Below are 18963 nucleotides of genomic sequence, written 5' to 3' on the forward strand. Positions count from 1 at the left end.
ACCAGGAGGGCCCAGGCTGGTCCGCAGCCTACATTTCCAGTGAACAGCTAGCCCTCTAGGTTGCTTTAAGTCCCAATACATAGAAAGACCATCAGGAGGACTGAAAAAAGAAAAAAGAAAAAGAAAAGAAAAGAAAAAAAATTTCTCTGAGATTTTTCTCCTGACGAACTAAAATTGTCAGGTATACAGTAACTTCTAATGCTTACACGAGAGTCATTTGAGAGAATACAGAAGGTAATCATGTTTGGTTAATCATATTTTGTGCCATGAATTCATATTATAAGGATCTGATTCCTGTTGAACTGCCTACATTAAAATGTGTTTTAATATCAGTCGTTGGCTTTTATGGAGTTGATTCATTAACTGATTGGAATATGCTTCAGCATGTTGGATGGTACTCATGATATAATTTATCTCACCCTCTGTGAAAAACAGTTCTAGAATCTAAATGAGAAAAAGTTATCTATAGAAAACAGCATTCTTTCCTTTTTTTTTCTTTCAGATTTTAAAAATCGGTATATAAGTAACTTATCATATTTGTTTTCTTTGCATTGCCTGCCAGGGAGCTCACCTCAAATCTTGGAAAGGCTATCAGCCACCAGTGAAAATAATAATTCTTACAGATGATATATCTGATTCTTTCATACCTTGGGTCTGTTTTCCCATTTGCCTTGTGATTATGTTTTATGCTCCTAAAGTCTCGGTGGAAAGAGATGTGTGTGTGTGTGTGTGTGTGTGTGTGTGTGTGTGTGTGTGTGTGTGAAGTCTTATTGTGTCATAAGGATTTTCTGAATTTAAAGCTTTTGAAGGATTTTATAGAGAATTACAATTGAATATTTTATCATTTTCTTCCCTGAAAACAGAGAAAACCAAGAATGAACATGATGGAACATACTAGACATTAAAAAGCAATTAGTAAAAATGAAGGGGCTTTTTTTTTCCCCCAATGAGGTAGGCTGATGAGGGAAATTGTAGAAATGTTTTGCAGAGGCCATGAAACAAATGGAGGGTAGTTTTACAACTTTGGGTGTCATCTTGAATATGTGATCATTATAGCCTGGGTTCTGCTAAGACCATTGATACAGCTGATTCGCCATTGAGGGTATGCACCATGATTGGGTCCTATGTGCTTCCTGTGTTTGTTAGTTTTCCGCTTGCTGAGACAGAATAACTGAAGAAGGCCAGTGAAGAAAGAAAGGTCCATTCTGACTCACAGTTTGAGAGCACAGTCCATCAGGCAGGAAGGTACGGCAGCAGGAGGTGAAGGCAGATGGTACAAACATCAATAATTAGAATCAGAGAATGCTGATACCTCACTTCCTCCTTTGTATTCTGTCTAGAACACCAGCCCATGGGAGAGTGTTCCTCAAATGCAGGGTGAGTCCTCCCACATTTGTCTTAAACCACTTTGAAAGCCCACACAGATTCACCTAGGGGCTCATCCAAATTCCATCAAGTTAACAGTGAAGATTGGTCACAACATAAACCATATAGGAAGGAGTTCAATACATCTTTGGAAATGCCAAACAATTTTTCACTTACTCAGAGGCTTCTCTTTGTTAAAATATTTCAGGGAGCTTGGAGATTTCAAGAAATGCATTTTCATCTTACGTTGCTATAGATACCATTTCCTTAATATGGCACTTGTTAACAACCTTTGGTTTTTTTTTTTTTTAATTCATTTCATCTATGAGCAATACATTATCAAGTTAAAAGACACCTACATCCAAGCATTTGTCTATCTGTTGACGAAAAATCAACTCCAAAACACAAGCAATCATTTTTCAGACCAAGATTAACAGCAGAATTAACAATGGGATATTTTTCTTTATTAACTTTTACTAAGAATGATTTTTTTCACAAATGTAAACAGAGTTTAGAAATTCTTTCAAGGCTCATTATTAGATTTGATTTTGAGTTTTGAAGTTACACTTTCTGGAACGCCCTAACTGGCAGGTCATGCATGATTTCTTTCCTTTCTGGTGCCTGTACTTATCAAGCTGTGAAGAGACTGTAATCTCATTAAAAATTGAGGTGGAAGTTTAAAGAAAATGTTAAAGGGCAACCTAATTACTTTATGAAATCTGAAATATATGTTCAAGACCCACAGAGAGAGAAGTTCTTAGTTTTAGCCAAAATTCTGACTTTGCCAAAAGTTCTATTAATGCAGTATTTACACACACACACACACACACACACACACACACACACACACACACAGGCTCCCTCAAAAAACCAAGGATTTTACTTGCTTTGACAACTGTGTGTTGCAACTCCTAAAATAGTGCCTAACTCAAATCTTCTCCCAGTATACGTTTATTGAACAAATATTAGAGGTTCAGGATGAGAGAAAGTGAGCATTTCCTTATCAACACCACAGAAGCTGGTTTCACGATTACCTGTCCTTTGGTGTTAAAGATACAAACTTGTCATAACAGGAAGCCTCAGAGAAACTTATAGTCACCAAAGCATTTCCCAGGAGATCAGTGCTCAGCACCATTGTGTGATGCTTCCTAAAGTCTGGAACCTCAAGATTGTTTATCCCCGTGACAAAACAGGCTATGGGATGTTTCCTTATCACTAAAGCAAATGTTTTAGGGAAATGCCATCAAAACCTCCTCACTCACAATGCATGATTATCCCGTTCTGTTCACAATCTTCCCAAGTCCTCCTCCACAAGTAAGCAAAATCAAAACAAAATATAAAGAAGTGCAAATATAGTCTTAGCCTGAAAGGAAAATACTAACTACACACACACACACAAAAAAGTCATTAGCTGCCCTACAGAACCACAGACTTTGAATTATTCCTTGGTGTTAAAAATTGCCTTGGCAGCAGCTTGATGGGACACTTCTGAACCCCATCTTTTCAGCTTCAGGAGAGGGACTGAGGATCCACAGAGAGACTTTGTAGGATTGGGAGTTGTCTGGGTGAACTGTGACATTGCTTTGTCCCTAGACCTGTAAAGAGCTCAAATGTTCATATTGCATGTTGTAGCCTAGAGATCCAAAGAGCATGAAATGTTGAAAGGCAGAGTCAAGAGAAGGCACCTATAGAATGGAAACACTTTCTGGACCTCTACTTAGAAACCAAACACAAAAGGACTCCTGGAAAGGAGTCACTAGCTAAATATTCCTACTGAGAGTTATTTATGTGAGACAGATTCATGAGGAAGCAGTGAACAACCAATCACACATATAAATTGAGAGCTAAAGCATTGGCTCCTCAACAAAACCTGCTTTAGGCTCAATTTCAAGAAGTCTGTTGGCTAGTCATACACAGAGATTTGACACTCCATTTCCAAGACCAGATCCTGAGACTCTGAAAATGTAGGTCCTTCAGGACAGTTGATAAAAACAAAGCAAATTGACTCTATTGGCCCTAAATCAAATAATCTGTCAAATAGAAAATCCACTCCATTGTTTTGTTTTGTTTTGTTTTTGTCTTGCCTTACAATGAATAAGAAAAATAATGCCACAGGAGACAGAAGAGAAAACATGAGCCTTAATTTTTGTTTAATCAAATAATTGAATTTCCACTAACTACACTTAAAATTTAAAAGTCTAGAAAATGAGAAACATGCGTCTTATATTTGTGATGTTTTTATTCACTACTGCACGTACACATTACTAAAACTTGGCTAAATTCCTTAGGAAACACCTAATCGTATATCCACTTTCTATTACATTTCCTCAAAGGATATAAATGTTCTTATTTGCTACAGTGAACAGCTTCCATGTCATGGGACAAGACAGCACAGAATCTGGGATGATTTAGCATGAGGACATTCCAGGAGGCAAAAAAAAAGTATTTTGTTTAGGTTCACTTACCACATCAGCAAAGGTTGCAAGAGCTTCTTGGGTCAAAATGTATTTAAAACCATGTGATTCCTGTGTATTCCTAGCATCAAACACCACTTCCACAGGGGTGGGGTGGGAGGAATAAGTTCCCTTGAAAAACCAACTATAATCTTTTGGTATCAGTTGGGGGAGGGTACCATAGCTCCTTCTTTAGTGTCCCAGCACAAGTTGAATAGCAAGATGAAAGAATGATTCATTTTCTTTGTCCATAGATAGATAAAGCACAGATACAGTAGGGTAAGACGGTAGTCCTGTGGTCCTCATGCACATAGTATGATATCTTATACTGCAATCCTCCTGTGAGCCAGGCTTCATGCAAAGTGCATAGCCCAATCAATGCCCAGCATATGGATTTAGAACCTAGTGAATCTGATTGCAAGCAGTTGCTGAGATGATGAAGTACAAAGGTACTTCTCAGCTTTGGACTCTAAGCCTAGTGTAAAATAAAGCATAAGAGAGAGAGGCCCTGGAGGTAGGTCTTCACATATCCCAGTGGGGAGGTGGATCTTATTTTATTTGAGCATTTCCTTGTCATTATTTTTAGTTATAAAATTAATATTTCAATGGACATTGTTTTAAACAGTGCAAATAGCACAGAGCATAGGGGAATAAAAAGCAGGCACTTTGCATAGGCTATTTCGCCTTCCCTTCCCCTCCACAGAGGTCAAGTCTGTTAATTACTTCTTAAGTGTTTTAGTTTGGGATCACATCTAAATACATTATTTAGTGTAATGTAACTGAGTGTTTTAACTATTTATATAATAGGATGCAATCATAATTGAAAATCTCATCATATTTATCATATCCACATTCTATCATATATCCCTGTGACATTATAACTGCTTCACCAGGAATTCTAGAAAGGTTTGGGGAGCACATCTAATCCAGGAAAGATGACTCCTTAATATTTAAAATGCTGTTGTCAATATGCTGTTGAAATGTTTTTATGCTCTTCAGATTGAAAAATAATCATAACAAAACCCTTCAATGAAGCTGACAGTACTTTAAATGAGTTTATATTTTTTAATTATACAGTTATATGTTCATATTTAAAAAGTTAATAGTGCCTACATGTATGAGACTTAATTGAAGCTACAAATAATGATTGGTGTGAAGATGAATTGTGGGAAGACCACACCACCCATTTCCCCCACCTCCTTCCCCGACAGCCACCACCACTCACATACACCTTGCCTGCGACCTACCAGTAAACAACTTTAGAAACTTCCCATTGAGCACAGAAATCCACTTAAAGTAACTCTATAAAACCATCAGCAATACAATTATAAATGGGTCATTGTTTGATTTTCAGATATTTATGTGTTTTGGAGAGTAGATAGATTTCCTATTCCAAAATAGCTCAATTATGTTTTGATTGCAACATCAGATTTTCCAAGGATCTAACGTCTCAAATGGTGTAATCACTTACACATAAGTTGATAATTGCTTTACAAAAATAAAAACCGTTGCTGTGGTAGTGGCATAATGTGGGCCTATGTGGTATTTTCTCTCATCCTTCAGCTTTCACAATATGCTTAGCTCTATTGTTTGTTAAAATATGTTGCTGGATTCTGGATGTTAAGGTATCTGCAGTTTTCCTATGTGGAAGAGAGGAAGTGGCATTTGTGTTCAAGTTTTCTGGTAGAGCCTCTTCCAAGGCAGGACTATATACCCGCTTATACATCTCTCTGACCTTCAGCAGATGGTTTTGCTCTGCATGCTTGGTTTCATTAGCTTCCTGAGCAAAAGCCTGAGAAATGAAAGAACACTCATTCCATTTATTGAAACCTCTCCCAAGGAACACATTTCTGTTTATGGGGTACACTTTACTGACCCATTCATGTTCTTGCCCTATGTGTGTCACAATTCAACTGAATCATGAGCAGAGTGGAAATGGGCCCTGGACCCCATGAAAGGGTTGTTTTTCACATGGAGGTAGAATTCACAGGCCTCTTGTGTCCATTAATATATTTTTCCATGAATTATTACACAAAATATGTACACATATGCCCTAACATATAACTCCTCAAATGCTCTTCATTTATCCTCCAAGGAAAGAGAAACATCAGCTTTCTGGTCTGTGGAAGTCAGACCAAGAAAGTTTTAATCACTTCCTTGGAGTTACTATTGTGCTTAGGTGAATGTGTACAGGTAAAAGTGAGTAACTCCGTATAACCGTTGAACCTAGCACTGATCATTCTAGTCATCTGTGTACTACAAAGCCCATTGTTGTTTATTGCCTGGAGTTTAGGACTTAGCTGCATCGACAAAGCCTCCTAGCTCACACTTAATGCCCCCACACAACAAAACACACGGACTCAAAGACAGCTTATCAGATAATTTTTAATAGAGTCCCAGAAAACTCTGCACATATTCCCCAAGGTCGTTGATAGTTATCTTGGCAGAAAAATAGTTTATTTACCTCATATCTGTTCAGTTAAAATGTATGGCTTCCTTGTGGTAAGAAATCAGGCAAAAATAAGAGCACAAGAACAAAGTGAACAAAGTGTGAGGACTTGGCATACATACCCTGATCCAAGCCAGAATCGGTTCCCAGACATCAGAGATTTTCAAGGCCAAAAAACATAGCATGGTGATATATATCTGTTGATAGAGAAAGGCATGAGTGGCTGATGAGATCCTTAGCAAATAGGATTCTAGAATGCACAACTTGGAAAATTTAAAAAAATACACTAAACATAAAATAGGTATGAAAATGCATTCAAGAACCTTAATTGTAAGGAACATGATAAGCTTGCAAATGTTTTCTTTTGAAAAGTCTTTCTTTTCTGATGTGTATTACACTTGTCAATTTGTATGTGTGCAATAAGAATGCCTTGCAAAATCCCTAAAATGTCTGCAATTTTAAGAACTAGCTTCTACCATCAAGACAGGAAGGTCCCATAGTTTAAAAGTTTGACAACCAAGCATATATCAGGATTTATCTCATTGTTCAGTGTTTGCTTAGGACAAGGTTAAACTCAAGTTTACAGAATTATTTGTAAATGACTCATTTATCAAGGCTTACATTTTCTAAGTCATTAAAACTTTTATATTTCCCAAAAGTGCCAAGAATTTTCAATAAAATTTTTTATAAAAGTTCATGTCATAATATATGCTTGAATAGTAAGACCTTAAAAACAGGTTGGATTTTCTTTCTTCCTTTTAAATCTCCAGGATCTAGCATGTAAATTACCCATAAAATGAATTGGGAAAACAGTTGTTAAATTTCTGAATGAGTAGCTCCATTTAAAACCTAAAGAAAAGACCAGATCATTCTTGGGAGTCCGTGCTACATCACTCAAGAGGCCCTCTTAGATGAACAGAAGCTTCAGCTGTTTTCATATTCAACAGTCGGTGAAGTTTTGCTCTTAATCACCATTATCTTCACTACATTATTCATCATAAAAATGTATTTAATTATACACTGAAACACTACACACATACACGCACAATTAGGGGTTATACACGTGCTTTAATGTTTCCATTAGTCCCTTGTCCCCTAAATTACACCTGTCTTAAAGGGATACAAGGAATGTGAAGATGGCTTAATAGGTCAAATGCTTACTATGCAACCATGAGGACTAGAGTTGAGAAAACATGTAAAATCTATGTGGGCATGGTCATGTGCCTTTCATCTTAGTCCACAGGAGGCAGAAATGGGAATCCCCAGAGTAATCTGGCCATCAATACTAGCCAAAATGGCAAGCTCTGGATTTGGTAAGAGATTCTACCTCATTACATAAAGTAGAAAATGATCTATGAATATGTTCAACATCAACTTCATACCACCACATGAATGCACACACAAGAACTAGTATACCGGTACACACATGTGCCTACAAACATACAAACAGACATACACTTGCATGCATTCCACATATACAAAAGTGGGTACAAGTTCTTCTATGCTCACAGCTTTGAGAATAATACAACAATATATAAAATATAGCACAATATTGTTCTGTAAAATAATGGATAATACAGAAAGGAATTGTGATGGTTAATATTGATTGTCAAGGTAACAGGATCTGAGAGAGACAAACTTCTGGGCATGTATCTAGGTTAGGTTAATTGAGGTAGGGAATCTCACTATAAATGTTGGTAGTACCACCGTTCCTTGCACTTGGGCCATTGACTTAATAAAAAGGGAAAGCTCACTGAGTCCCAACATTCATCATCTCTGCTTCCTGACCATGCCTTCAGTGAGACTAGCCATCTCCTATCTCTGTCATCATACCTGCCCTGTCATAATGGACTGTATATTCTGAAACTGAAGTCAAAATAAACCTGTTTTTCTTTAAGATGTTTCTCTCAGCTACTTGCTGCAGCCACAAAACACATAACTAATACAGGAATTGAGCTGATTTTAGGGTCAAAAATGTGGCCCAAATCATGTCATCAGTTCAAGTGAGATGAAGACATTAGCCTAGACTGAGCCTGGACCCTAGGTTTGAGACATGGGTTAAGTTGTGATTTGCAAGATGGAGTAATATTACTACGCAGTGAAAGAGCATTTGTTGGAAGTATGTGTTCCTGTTCTCATTGATGTTTGCTACAGAAATGTAGCAGGTGACAGAATAGACGTATTCAATTCTGAATTGGCTCTTTCTAATTCTAGTTTTGTGTGCTAAAATTACCACTGCTTGGACTGGGGAGGAGATGGTTCCATTGGTGAAGTGCTTGCTACACAAACACAAGGACCTTATTTGGATCTCTAGATCCTGTATAAAAAGCCAGGTGTGGCAGCATGTGCTTGAATTCCTCATGCTGGGGAAACAGAGGCAGGAAGATCCATGGGGCTTGTTAGCCAGCCAGTCCAGGCAAATCAATGACCTCTAGGCTTGTAAGAGACCCCCACTCAAATAATAAGATGGAGAAACGACTGAGAAAGAGATCCCAACATCAACCTCTGACCTCTACATGCACACAAGCACACATGCGCACTTATACTTGGACAGACATAAGGAGCAAAGCGGAGAGGAATTTCTGTTTGTCTGTCTGTCTATTAAATCTTGTTCCTCCCTTTGCTTTGCACATGCCCCTCCCATGGGATAGAAGGATCCACACACCATGCAAAGGTGGCTTTGAGTCAAGAACATTGTAGATGTGCAGATTTACTTAGAACGGTGCACTCGAAAGTTTCTGCTGCCTGAGTTATGAGTGAATTCTCTCTCACCAGCTTTCTGAGTTTCCTAAATGTGTTGGTACCTGTGGAGAACAACAGGTTTAGTTTGCCTTCTTAAACATTAACTTTGAAAATATTTGAAAATTTCTCCCAGATCTTGTGTGGCTTGGACAGTAACTTTAACATCTTCTGCCACTTTATGATATGTGGTCTAACCCTGCTCCAAAAGTATTCATGTTATTAAACAAAGAATGCTGTAATTAATGTCCTTCTACTTCACTGGGATAAGGAGACAGGTTTATTAGTAGAGAGTGGTAATAGCATCTAACTAAATTGTAGCTGGAATTCTAATTGGTCTAATTAAACAAGCCCTGTACTTGCCCATTACGCAGAGACTATATAACAAATGGTACAGCTGCCTCTCTCTGCCCAACCATATCACTTCCTGTTTCCTCCTCCCAAATGCTGGGATTAAAGGTGTATGCCACCACTGCCTGGCCTCTAGTGGCTAGCTGCAAACTCTGATCTTCAGGCAAGATTTATTTGTTAAAGCACAAACAAAATATTACCACACTAAATCATTTCAGGATTTTTTATCATTATATTTTTTTCAGGATATGGCTTAGTCATCAGCAGTACTTAAACTTAGATAACATCACAGAGACTTTGGAGGTCATTCTAACCCATATAAGTTCCAAGTAAGCTTGCCTCTTTCAGAAAAGCAGACATAAATATCTCTGGTAGCGCAGTAAGGCTAAAATACTAATATTAGACTAGTAACTTGTACATAACTGAAGCAACACAAGATTTCTTAATATATTATACAATTCCCTCTCTGTCACCCATATAAAACTAAGAACTGATCATAGGGATCTAGGCATGAAGAGCTGAAGAAACAGTCTCTCTAATTTAGTATTTACTGGTCAATCAGTTTACCAGGGATTGAGGGCTAGAGGGAGAGCCTGATTCCTAGTATTTACCTATGACTGTGTTACAAATGCCCCATCCCCACTAGCACAGAAGCATCTAAACCTGATGCTGTGAAGAGATGGGCATCATGCTGCCCTGTGGAGCCCATGCAAGCAGGCTAGAGCACACACTAGCCTCTGCAGACACAGCCCAGACCTGCTGTGGTGGCAACTCAAGCCTCACCTCCACAGCAGGGGCTGTTCCTGAGAACAGGCTCTAATGGACTTCCTGCACAGAAATCTTGGCATCTCAGAGTCTGTTTCTCAAAGATACTCACTATGACAAAGAGAAAGCGAAGTTCATTATTGATGAAATTTAGAGCTGGGAAGCCCTCTGTTCCCTCACCTAAATCCACTAACTAATGAGATGAGCTGTCTTCTCCACCTTGTTTCCCACTGAGTCACAGAATGACCTTGATCAGCTAGTAAATAAGCAACTGAGCAGTAGCACTTCCCTGTTCCCATAAACCTTGATTCGGTGTAACCAGCAGCTGAGATTAGAGATCCACAGGCAACATCCTTTGTTCTCACCAAGGGAGGGAGGAAGACTGGGGAGGCTAACCATGATGTCTAAATTATTGCTATCTTATTAACCCAGATATGTCACTAAGATTCTCACTTAGCTCACACTTGTAAATATTCTCACAAAATAAGTAAATTTCTCACCCATAATTGGCACCAGCAAAATTTCTTCTTGCCAAAGGCAACAAAAAAAAAAAAAAAAAACAGGGACAATGTTCATGAAATGTAATAGAATAACGCACTAGAAGAACTATCACTCTTAAGTCTGAGAGAAGTGCAGACTGAATTAAAATCCGGGTGACAAATGTTAAGTCTAAACCATTTCCCTGTAAACCACAGTGCTCGATGCAGTCGGTTTTCAGTGATTTGCCCAGAGAGAAATAGCAATAACGGCAATTACCCAAAAGCATAGACAATGAACAAATTAATTTCTACTTGACTTTGAAATACTGTTTTGTATTCTAGAACGAACATCTGAATGGAGTTATATTTTACATTCTAGAAAGTTGCAGTGCCTCTGGCTGAATTACTGAAATTGCATGGGGAGAGTCAAACTAAAGAGTGGTTTGTACTTTTCATCTTGTCCTGTAGAGCATGTCACTGTGTTGTAAATTATTTCTATCAATTAGATGTCATTACCTTTTAGGATAATATTAAGTTTAACCTAAGGCAAAAAAAAATGCACGTATGTATTTTTGGGTTTCTGATTTCCTGATATTGGTGGAAATTAATTATTCTGATTAAAAGGAAACACACACACACACACACACACACACACACACACACACACACACTTTCCTTTCCCTTGTTTAGTGAACTTTAATTTTTCTAATATGTCAAAAAAAAAAAAACCCACATAACTACTTCAGAACGAGTATCCAAAATACAAATTGTGGCCAGGCAGTGGTGGTGCATGCTTTTAATCCTAGCACTCGGGAGGCAGAGGCAGATGGATCTCTGTGAGTTCAAGGCCAGCCTGGTCTCCAAAGGCTTGAAATTTTTAAACTTGCAAATTTCCACATTCTTTTTGTGGTTGCAAGGTGATTTTTCCTTAGTAGACACTGTGTTAAAAATAATTGAAGAGTAGCTGGCATAGTTACTTACAGTTTCGATCTTTGACATCATTTCCTCCAACTTTTGCTGCCTTCCTTTCCATCACTCAATGTTTTATATAAAATGTTCAATGTTAGCACTGCACAGAATTCAGTTTTATGTTATATTTAGCTCTTTCTTTTACATAGATCTTCTTTTATAAAAACAAGGAAAAACATTTAATATTCTAGAGAAAAATCTTCCAGGTGTCATTTTCCTGAATTGAACATTCAATACTCATTTTAGTTATTAAAAGTCTATAGAAATTATTTTACCAACATCATGCAAACAATCTATTAAAAACTATGGAACTTTCCATTTAAATTTAAAATTTATATAGCTTAAAAATCATCTACCCACTTTCATTTGTTCTTCTTTACATGGTATAATCCCATTACAGAATAATACAGTTTTTCATAAGATAAGACATTACCAGTATTGCAGTGACTTAAAATGCTTCCTATGGGACTTCTCTGCCTTGCCGTTTAACTTAATAAGTGTTTGATGTTTGACCAAATGCAATCTGCTACTCTTGATGACATGAATTGTACCTTGAGTTGGACACTGACAAAGTTCTAAAGAGGTTGGGTAAGCAATGGCAGGCTGTTCAAACACTGTGTCCTCTAAACACCATGCACAAGGCACTTAGTTCTCAAAGGACAAATAGTGCAAAAACCCAAGAGGACTTTGGTGACAGTGATAGATAGCATTTATTACAATAATGACATTTGAGTATAAGTAAATGTTAGCACTTGCTACAAATACTACTTAGCATTTGTTATTACCAATATAGTGAACATGGATGCCTACCTTGTGCAAACAATATTCTATCCTCTGTTCAACTCACTGTTGTTTCCCTTGGTTTGCGTGTAGGTCCTGGAGAGGTTAGGTTATCTTTAAACCCAACCTGAACATATCACACACACACACACACACACACACACACACACACACACACACACACACACACAGTCATGTAAAGAAAAACACCCTGTATTTACTGACTTAAACCAGCATATGACTTCAGGAGATCCACTGGACATTGCTTCTACTCCTCAGAGCTGGCTCTGGTTCAAATCTATCCAAACAGATGCCTATGGTTGGAGTCATGCTTCAGATATGGGACAATATGCACTGTAGCCACTAACTTTCCCTGCACCCGTGCAACTATGAATGATGAGACTGGAATACCACCAGTCCTCCGTCAGGAAGCGTTTTTCAATGCTAGTTTGAAAACCCAGTATCAGAGCAGTGAAGGGCAGCTCTTTATTGGCCTCCAGCCAATTATTTGAACAAGTCTGGTCTATTTCAGCTGGTCTTAGAGTGGGCCCAAGTGAAAGTGAAGATCCTAAGTGAAAGGAGTGATAGCCCTACCTAATACCTTAGCTCCACCCTGCTCAAGAAGCTTCCTGTCTCTGGATGTGGTTATCATCACTTGAAGAGAGCAGAAACAGTTGCATTGGAGCATGGGTGACTCTGACCATCATTAAACCTTTGGCTTTACTGTTGGCTGTATGAATTAAATGCTAACTTGTACAACTCAAGAAATTCCACATAAAGTCCATATTTCTGATTTCCTTAAAGATCTGAAGTTGTGAAATCATTGTACCTTTTTCCCTTATGGCATCAATGACAATCATCAGTTCAGCCTGGGTCACAGCTGACTCTCCAGCAGGACACATGGTCACTAGACAGACACATTCCTTGTCACCTCACACACAGACTGCTCCTCCTTTATCCAACTCACCTGACCTTACATGCTGCCCTAGAACTGGCTCAAACTCTCTTTTATTCTTCTTACACTTTTAAATCTTGTGTTCAAAGTGGACCCATATCCCATTCTGCTAAATAGAAATCTTTTTAAATTAAGGAATTTTATCTTTGTTCTCTCAAATCCAATTAACTTCTGTTATATATGAAGTTTTCCCTCTTTCTGGTGTCTCCTTAGGATTCTGCAAGTTGGTGGACAGCAGCTTCTGGAATGAGCTTCTCAAATCTCTGCCCACCAATGGAGACTGTGATAGATGCTCTCTGCAGCTGGGGTGAGAGGAAAGCAGAGGCGGCAGGCTTGGTCCAGCAGGTAGGAGAAGAGCTTGCTGCTCAGTTATGTTGAGCTGGCCACAGAAGAAAGTCACCACAATGCTATAAGATCCGAAGTCATCCTCTAATAGCTAGTGAGTAATAAGAAGTGTTGACCTTCATTTTATTACCCACTCTGGATATGTTTGGTCATCACTCAAAAAGTGAAGCTGTTGCACTAGAGACTTGTATTTCTGGCCCTCATTAAGCCATTGGATTTACTGTGGGCCTGTATGAAGATTTATTTATTTAATTGAATCCTAATGTGTATGTAAAATACCCTTGCCCTGAAAGACAAGAGAAAAATCATAGCTTAAGAAATCCAGCCTTAAAAGCCATATTTATATAGATGTCTTTGACACTTTGGACTGGTTGTAATAAATGGCCTCCTTGAAAATGAACTCTTTCAGACCACAGATTTCCTTCAGGTGACCTGAGACAATTTCTATTTAAAATCCATCCCTCCAAGGCCATTGCTAATTGGTTCTTGAATCTTTGCTGAAATAACCTTGCCTCACAAGGCAATTGTATTTCAGACACTTCTTATTTCAGTTGAACATAATAAATCTGTATATAAAAATAAATGATGGCAGGGTTATTAAATATATATAAACAATTGTTAAAAATAATTTTTCTGAAAGGAATAAGAAGGAAAACACCCTTGTATGTGATTTGCCCTAAACAGTATAAGATAATAAAATTGCTTATAAACATTCTGCAATGTGTTTTGGGAAAAGAGCGCAGTCCCCTCAAAAGGACACTAGATTCTGCTTGCTTCTTACCCATCACCTTCCTATGACCTGGGACTGATCGTGTGTCCTGTCTAAACTACAATTTCTTTATCCATGAACTAATCAGCTATCTCCAAGTGCCTTCTAAGTGGCAGCTGGACCATGTGGACAGCTGCCAGTGTAAGGTGGGAGACAGCACTGATTCATTCCCAGCAAGCTAATGCTCCAAATCAAACTCAACCCATGCCAGGACACCTCGGTCCTCTCTCTTTGTTCAAAGCAATTTACACCAGCTATATTGGTTTCTACTACCCTTTTTGACTTCCATGATGCTTTAGTGAGTAGATTTTGACCCTTTTCTTCTTGATGGCATTCCCAGTCAATTTCTGTGTCTGCCCTGTCATCTCAAGGCCAGAGGGAAGATGAGGCATGGTAAATGGAGTCAGCATGCACCCCAAAGGGCAGATGTCAACTGACATTCATGCTGTTATAACCATAGGATTCTCCAAATTTAAACCAATGTGTTTGGTATCTAAATACACAAGGCAGAATGAGTGAGCACAGAGTCCAACTGCAAACATTGTCTCTCCTTGTAGGGATCTAAGAGGCCAATAAAAAGCAACTAAAAACAAAACTAAACAAACCAATAAGACAACTACTAACTGTGACCAACACCAGAAAGAAACATAAGTGCTCAGGCTGTGAGTGAATACACCCTGTTGTGGAATGGGAAGCCAGCAGAGGTTTGAGAGCCCAGAGAACTGTTTCCGTACTCCTCACTTTCAGTAGGCATCATAGATGCCATTCTCTGGGGCAGTCTGTCTGCTGATCTGACTCAAGATGTGATTACTCTGTCAGTTGCCTCCTCTGTGGCTCAAAGGGCCTCAACAACTCACAGTGAACAGCATGATCAACCGTATCAAACTAGCACTGTGAGGAAGCTTTTGTTAATGCTGCATAGAACTGATCCTGCCCCACCCATTCTAAGACATATATGCAAAGAGGACCAAGGGATAAATCACAGGGGTTGTCAAAACCAGAAGCCTTAGTCCTGGCTGCCTCCCAGCACTGAAGGAAGCCCAATGTGGCTAGATTACAGTAAATTAGGAAAAAGGAGCAATCTTCAGAGATTTTCCTACCCCAAGCTGCCTCAATGCTTGGCTCCTCTGGTGTTTATATTCCTGGCAGTGCCTTAAACAGATTAAGTAGCTTGACTGAAAATGCCTTTGATTTGTTTACCCAAATCAAACTCACATTTTATCACATGCCTCTAGATTGTGAGGGTTTTATCAAGAACTTTGCATGTGGACTATTGATATGATAATGCCATCCTAATGCCTGTTTGGGAGCTAAGGGCTTTCTTCTTTTCAACCCACAATGAGCTGCACTGAAGATGAGGAAGGCAGCCCACAATGTTTTCCAATGAATAATGAGTAATATTGGGCAGCTTTTGAACTCTTAACTTTTCATATCAATTGCTAATTTTCTGCCAGCAAAATCCAGGAAAAGGTACAAACTTTTAAAGGACTCTTCATAGAAGCTTTAGTGTTTATATAGCACGGGATTGTCTTTTGCATTTAAGATCTTGTTTGCAAGCAGAATACTGCCCCCTCCACACTCACATTCAGACTGCCCAAAGCACATTGCAGTTGTGGTGGCATGCAGTTCGTTCTCTTTGGAAGGAAAGTGTTGAGTAAGCCCTCCAGGGATGCCCCCCTGGGATCAGACAGCCCAGGTACTTCCTTATCCCTGACACTGCTCAGCTAGAGCACCACTAATGTGGTGATGCCCTTTATTGGGCTTTGGAGGGTTTAGAGGAGACACAGTCATCTGGATCTCAGCCATTCTTGTAGCATTCTGAAAGTCTTAAGGGTTTTTATTTGGATGACATCTTGATAAAAGAAAGGGAAGGTGAGGAAGAGAAGGAAATCGATCTAAGATTAAAAGTCAGTTTTGAATACAGCCCCAGCTCTGTGCTGAGGGCTTTCATATGCTTTGTTACCTCTAGAGAATGCAAGAAAGAGCTCATTGAATACATCACCAAACCACAGAGTGGGAGAGCACAGAAACACCAGGCTTCTCCGTATGGGCCTTCTATTCACCCTCTCCCATTGGACTAGATTTTAACGTCCTACATTCCATCACCGCAGTCAAGTACAAGATGGCCAAATCTGGAGTTGCTAACGTCTTCAAAGGATTCTTCTAAAAGATGACTCCCACATGACTGTTGGTCTAATACAGACACAGTTCAGCAAAGCTCCTGGACCAAGCTGCCTTGCAGGAAGCACTACGCTGCTGCTAATTGCATGCCTTCCCTTTGTTCAGCCTCATCCTCTATAATTAGCTCAGTCTTGAAAACAGAAGTTGTCTATGACATTAAACTCCTTACACAGCAAATCCTCTAATTATTTCATATTTTCACATTAGGGGCTAAGATACTTGTGGTGAAGGGTTGGATCTGTTGGTTATTTAATTACTTAGAGAAGGAAGGAAGGAAAAGCAAGACAAAAGAGTATTAAAATAATTTCTGTTTGACTCTAACACATACAGAGGTTGACTTCGCTTTTCCCTCCTTTTGCCCTCCCTGTCTTCATCCCTCCCTGTCTCCAGCCCTTCCTGTCTACACCTCTTCCTGTCTACACCTCGTCCTGTCTCCAGCCCTTCCTGTCTACACCTCTTCCTGTCTACATCTCTTCCTGTCCTTAGTCCCTCCCTCCCTGGACTCACACCTTCCAGTACTCACTCCATCCTGTCCTCACCCCTTCCTGCTCCACCTTCTCCTGTCATTACACCCTCTTGTCCTCATCCCTTCTTGTCCTCACTCAATGTGCTCTCACCTCTCCCTTTCTTCACCCCTCCTAGTCCTCATTCTCTCCTGTCCCTGCCCTTCCCTTTCCTCTCTCCCTCCTGCCCTCACTCCTCTCTTTCCTCTCTCCTCCCTACCCTACTCCTTCCTGTCCTCTCTCCTCCTCCCCTCACTCCTCCCTGCCCTCCCTCCCTCCTCCCTGTCCTCATCTCTCTTGGCATCAACCTCAGTTCCTTTTGGTTGTGACTGTTGTGTGTTACCTTTTCCTATCAAGAACTTCCCTGTTTTTTTCTTAACCACAGTCCTTTTAGATGTTGCAAGTTACTCAAGAGCTTCCCAGTCCACCTTCTGAGGGTCTCTGCACTGATTTCAGGCATTCTTTTGCCTTGGATGGAGCAAAGACACCCAGAAATTCACCCAACTAGTTTTCCCTTTTATTTCCTTTCTGGACTGACAAATAGCATTTTCTAGCCTTCCTTAGAGGCCTTTAGAGCTGGTCTGTCTAGCAAAGAGAAGCAAGCAGAGATGATGCACTTAATTTGGGGCCAGAGTTTTGCGGGAGCAAACACACTTTCGCAGGCCCCTTTGTTGCACACAGTGGGAGAATGGGGCAGCAGTACTGGGGAGCCCAGCAAGAGGAAGCTGGACTCCTGAATCACCCAAGGAAAAAGTATCTGGGCAAGCATTACAACCACACTAGGCTGGAGGGGACAATCCCCAGGGGAGTCTTGGCCCTGGAGGAGATGGGAATGGAGGGGAGGGGATGGGGGGAAGGTGGGGACGGGAGTGGGGAGGACAGGGGAACCCATGGCTGATGTATAAAATTAAAACACAAATATAATAAATAAAAAAGGGATAAAAAAAGAATTGGGGAATGGACTCATGAGGCCTGTCTTCTCCCTGACGGGCAGTCAATGGCTGTTGGAGAAGAGGGAGATATTTTCTTCAGTTAAATAGGCACTGGTAAATTGGAGTCTCAGATAGATATGCTTCCACTATGCCCATGCAAACAACTTGAATCTCAAGTGAGTCAGACATACACATTAAAAATGATAAAAAAAAATTAAAAAAAAAAAGAAATAGCCCTCTCATGTTTAGACTCAAGAAATTGAGGCTTCTTGAACAACTGCAGCTTTAGACTTACCTAACACAAGATGCGCATATCTGTGTGTCATTGTGAGTTCCTCTGTTCTTCCCTTCTGAGAGCCCCAGAAGACTAGAAAGGGGGACCCATCTCATCTTTAACTGTGAGTTAAACTGAATTGGTGCCTCATTTGGAAGTGGAACAGATGGCCATCGAAATGAAGACTGGAGGATGCTCTACACCATCTCCAGGACTATGAATGCCATTTTTCTCATTTGCAAGCATCTGTCCAGAATTTTGTAAACAATCTCATAGGTGACTGATTTGGACTGCAGCACAAAAGGAATACCCAGTTAGTTTCCATATGAAAATGTGTCCTACTTCATTACTTATTCAAATACTCATTATCCCAATCAGCAAGTACATGGTGGGCATATTTTTACATTCCAAGCTGGCCTCTAACAGGACTGATCAGTAACAGATCTGGCCTCATCTCTCTCCAATCCCAAAGTCCTGTGTTAGATCCAAGTGTTCAGAATTAAATGATCACAGAACTGAAAGTGCACTCAGCTCATCACGTGGGCTATTCAGTCCCTCCTACAAGACAGCAAGGATGCTATTGCCTGTCTCTCAGATGTTGCTGTAAATTTAGTTAGATTAGATTTAAATATCATGACTGTGAAATCATTAGCA

General features: G+C 39.6%; 1 protein-coding gene across 6 annotated transcripts in view; it reads left to right on the top strand.

Moving 5' to 3' along the window:
- The window catches only part of B3galt1 (beta-1,3-galactosyltransferase 1), a 584757-nt gene that overhangs the window by 504912 nt on the left and 60882 nt on the right, over window positions 1-18963 (top strand). For 4 of the 6 annotated variants that reach the window (XM_036184473.1, XM_036184471.1, XM_036184475.1 and 1 more), the window contains one exon: window positions 13519-13650. The gene's annotated coding sequence lies outside the window, so the exon portion shown is untranslated. The other 2 variants (XM_036184472.1, XM_036184476.1) reach the window with 2 other exon arrangements.

This window comes from Onychomys torridus, chromosome 4 (assembly GCF_903995425.1).
Source record: "Onychomys torridus chromosome 4, mOncTor1.1, whole genome shotgun sequence".
NCBI classification, from domain to species: domain Eukaryota; kingdom Metazoa; phylum Chordata; class Mammalia; order Rodentia; family Cricetidae; genus Onychomys; species Onychomys torridus.